This window comes from Buceros rhinoceros, unplaced genomic scaffold (genome assembly GCF_000710305.1).
Source record: "Buceros rhinoceros silvestris isolate BGI_N320 unplaced genomic scaffold, ASM71030v1 scaffold7282, whole genome shotgun sequence".
NCBI lineage: Eukaryota > Metazoa > Chordata > Aves > Bucerotiformes > Bucerotidae > Buceros > Buceros rhinoceros.
The window spans coordinates 77,905-82,420 of NW_010399421.1; the positions used below are offsets into that span (position 1 = coordinate 77,905).

The following is a 4,516-nucleotide window of genomic DNA, read 5'->3' on the forward strand; positions in this document are numbered from 1 at the left end:
CAGCAGGAAATGAGATTTACAACCTGACAGAGAGTCCTTCAAAGAGACCCAACAAATCTCCTTAGAATAGCCCCCCAAATTATTGATGAGGAGAGAACAACCTCTGGTTCCATTCTGTATTTCACAGGTTATTTGAAATGTTTGTAAAGGTGAGGAGTGCTAGTATCGGAATGTAGGACTGCGTGCTGTTCACAGTCGGTGCTGAAACCAGCTCATTTTACGTCAGCTGTTACAAGATGTGAGGCAGGAATGATACCAGGTCTTGTATGTAAAGTTCATTCTTAACTACAGCAAATCCCTTCACTTATGGCAAACCTTACTGAATATGTTAATTGAAAGATCTCTCTCCTGATGACGATCACAAAATTCACGCGTGGCAGCTAACCGTTTCTTTTCTGGGGTAACACTATCTTGAGCAGTAAAATGACTGCCAGAGAGAGGTGTATTATGTGTAGCACGATGCGTAATTATGGAATCATGTTAAACACAACTAGTGAGAAGGGAGTATTGAAATCATTAATATTCACACAGCATGTAAAATCTGTCAGTCTAGGCATAATCTGTCACAGTGACTTTACTGCAACAAAGGAAGCGATCGCAAACTGTATTTGTTAGCTATCAGTGTTGGGCAGTCAGTTTGTGAATCAGGCACATAGTTTCTACTCTAAGAATAGAGATTTTTTCTGAAGAAATTCTTTCCAGATTTGTAGCTCATGTTACTAGAGCAACTCTTCCCCAAAATCTTTCTACCCTTTGAGGTGCTGTTTCAGAGCACGAGCCTGGAGCTGTCTCGCTTCCTGCTCAGCCCCTCCTTGGGCGGTGAGCAAGCTCTCCACACGCTGCACAAAGCACTGCAGCCAGTGCTCCTTGGTTTACTTCTGGTCTTGTCAAGTCGTTATCCTTCTGCCAGGCTTTGCTGAGACTGCAGTAAGTTGTGCGAGGTTCCTCTTGAGGAAATTGCAAGTTGGGTTAGTGCTCTCATTGCTTCCTCTGTTTCTCAGCTGATTCTCTCAGCTCACCTGAGTTGAGACTCCATGACTTTTCTCCTGCATTTGCTCTGACAGGTAAAGCCAGTGCTTATTCTTCATAACCTTTTGCATTTGAGGAGAGAGAATTTCCAGCCCGGGCATTTGCTTGTGGACCCCCTGAACTCCCTGTTCTCGCTGGGTTAGTAGTCGTCTGTGCAACTAAACATCACCCTTGAATGTTTGCTTTCACTTTTTCCTCAGGGCTTACTGCAGATACTCTTTATTCTGTGTCCCACTGAGTCAGTCTTTGGCAATCAGTGCTTTGTTAATTGTATTATTTTTCAGGATGTTATCTTACCCTCTAGCACAGGAAAAGGAGAAGGGAGAAAATCCAATGGCTTTGAGGAAATAAAGATCCAGCCTAGCAGTATCCACCCCATACGTGATCTCAACCACGTTATCTTAGACTTGGTGGTGACCACGCTGTACTTAAGAATCGAGTTTGCTTGAGGTGGTTACCTGATGTCTCCTGGAGCCATCACATTTGTAAGAAAAGCATGTGAGGTTTTTCTGGAAACGTCCTTAAATATATCGGAAATAAGCCCACAGTGTTTCAAAGGGTCTTTTCTTGAAGTGCAGGGATTTGGCTTGGGTACCACTCCTGAGTACTGGGGCTCGGGTGTTGTGTGTATTGTCGCTGCATTTTCTGAGTGTTCTAAGCTCAGAAGAAAAACGTGGTGGTTTAGTGATGCGACTGCCCACCCCATAATTGAGAATCTTGAACCATGCAGAGACGTCACTTAATTTTTTAGCATAATCAAGTGCAAGTGTTGAACTCTGGACCACTGTGTTCGATGTGCGGATGAAAAGTCAGGTCAGCCGTCTGCAGAGCTGTATCATCAGCCTGCTTTGGCATTAGCTCGAGCCCGTGTTCTGTGAGGCTTCCCTTAGCTCCCTGGCAGACTTGTTTCCCCTCCTGCTGTACTCAATCTTTGGGGTTTGGTTTTTTTTCTTTCTCTCCCATACTGCCAGCAGAGTCATATCTGTCCTGATGCTGCTTCCCGAAGTCCTGAGAATCTAGAAGACCATGAAATTCTTGCTTTACAAGTTAAGTCTCCTTTTCCCTACTCTCTTATTACTGATCAGCTCTTCCTCTCTACTGTCAAGAAATCCAGGTCTACAAGCCTTGATGCCTGTTGGCTGCGGTCATATTCTCCCCAAAATATTCTGACTGGACTTTCTAATTCCAACATCATGTTTGGGTTTTGAATTTTTTTTTTCCAACAAAATCTTTCCCATTCTGTTCCCAGTTCTCGCTGGTCAGTGCGAGTGTTTCTTGTCTGGGCTAACAAATGGGATATTGTATCATCATGCAGAAACACTTCTGTAGGCCTGCAGTTAGATGAAGATCACTACAGTTTTAAGGTTGCCTTTTAAATTCTTTCCTCCATCTCTGCTTCCAGTGATTGCTTCTTTTTTGAGCTTCCAAATATTGAAACCTCCTTCATGTGTTTTCAGAACAGCCAGTGATGAGTACTGCCTCGAGTATTGCATTTCCTGCAGGTTTCTTTTGCCTTTGCCTAACTCCTCTCAGATTTTAAGAGACCTTATTTTGGCGTGAGATTTTAATTAGTTTTCCAAAAGAAGTTAGAGGTTTTTTCCTGTTTTAAGAAGTTATTGATGTGTATTTTCTACAAAGTAATTCTGTAACTGACTTTGTATAAAGACCTCTGGCAAATTCATCAGTCTCGCCTCTGTCTGTTGGGAACTTTTGATTCATGAAGTGGCAGTTGTTGGCAGGTTACTGCCAAAGTGTCAAGAAATCCTCTGCTAAATTGTCCATATCTCACAGGGCTAAAAAAATCTTTGAGCGATGCCACTTGCATTCTGTCATATTTGGTACGAGACAGTTGTCAGAGACTGTCCAGAGTCCTGGAAGTACTGTATTTTTGAGCACCGCTGCGGTGCTTTGTGCTGGGTAACTGTCGAGGGCAATACTGCTGTGACTGGTAGGATTTTACAGTTGTGTAAAGTCCCTCCGAGAAGGTTGAAAGTAGTGCTGGACTGAGCATGATTTTGACCAATCAGACATAGGGGATTTGTTTAACTGATTAGCTTGATGGAGAAATGTAACACCACTTTGTAAGAAAATCACCACAGAAGAAAGACTAGGTAGAAAAGATTATTCTTCAGCAAAAAATTATTACATAAAAGAGCCTGAAAAAATAATGGGTCCCCTACCATTATCAGCAGTGAAGGTATCACCTAGTCCAGGTCGAGAATGACTGATGAGGACTTCATGTTGACCGACTAAAATACTCTACGTTAATGGATGTATTTCAATTGCACTTAGAGAGCACAGGTTTGTGCAGCAGTTGGCACACTCACTCCAACAAGTTTAAATGAAAAAAAAAAAAAATAGAACAAAGTGAATGTGAACAGTGTGTTATAAACCTTCTACAAAAGACATGTGCTGCCCTTCAGCCAAGGAACACACTTGTGAAGGTGGCCTTGCAGCACAAGTCCGCCTCTTCTGGAAATTAGACGCCTGGGTCTCCAGCGTGGCTTGTCCTCCACCGTCCTCAGCACTTCCTAGTTCCAAAATGAGAAAAAATAACGTTGCTGAGACAAGAGTTGAATACGTTTTGAGGGCAGGGAGGGACTGAGTTGGTCTTTCATGGTCAGTCAGTCTGTTCACGCAGGGAACAATGGCATCTGAAGGAGAGAGCACGCATGAAGCTTGAAATTGTTTTCACTCTAAAGGGGGAAGGGTAGAATTGTAAACACATGTCTGTGATCTAAGGAGAAATCCTTGAACCTGTTCCTGTCATGCAAGCTGCGGTTGTTTGTGGAGTGTGACTGATGTCCAGTAGAATGTAAAATATCTTGAGCTGAAAGGCCTTGGGGATATCATTAGAAAATGTCAGTGTCCCCCTCAGGACGGGCGGATAGCATGTCAAGTGTCACTTTGCCTGATAGTAAAGAAACTTTTTCTTTGCATCAAAGGAGAGCTGTTGAAAATGGATTTTTCAGGATTAACTTAGAACATAAAATTTACCGAGCGTGCTCGCTCCACGAGGTCATTTGGGTATCTGGGTAGCGCGGACTGGGCTGCGTTTTTAGCAAAGGAGGTTTACAATATCTTGCAGTCTTCTGGGGCATTGAATGTATCGGTTGAAATAGCCTTGCTCCTCACCTGTTTAAAAGCCGTTCTTTGCAACGAATATATTTCCTGAAAAACACCAGTCCAGCACATCGCAAATTAAAGGCGTTTCACTCCGGCTGTTTTTGGAGCCGTGCTTGGCACACAGTGTTATTTGATCACGCTTGCCGCAGGCTTCCCAGACATCAAAGCTCAGTTTCAGATAGAACTCGGTACCCCACTGTAATACTAGCTTGGTACCTACCTGTTGGATTGGGGATTATATGATTTATTTTCTGACTTGCTGTTTGCTGCCCGCGAGTGCTGCCTTCTGTGTATCGTATCCGTGTTCAACCACGGTTCCTCACAGCCCGGGTACCCGGGGGGGCTCTTGATGTCCTGCTGA

At 43.6% G+C, this 4,516-nt stretch overlaps 1 protein-coding gene across 2 annotated transcripts in view; it reads left to right on the forward strand.

Annotated features, from left to right (window-relative positions):
* The window catches only part of TNRC6C (trinucleotide repeat containing 6C), a 35,569-nt gene that overhangs the window by 13,903 nt on the left and 17,150 nt on the right, over positions 1-4,516 (forward strand). The window lies entirely within an intron of this gene.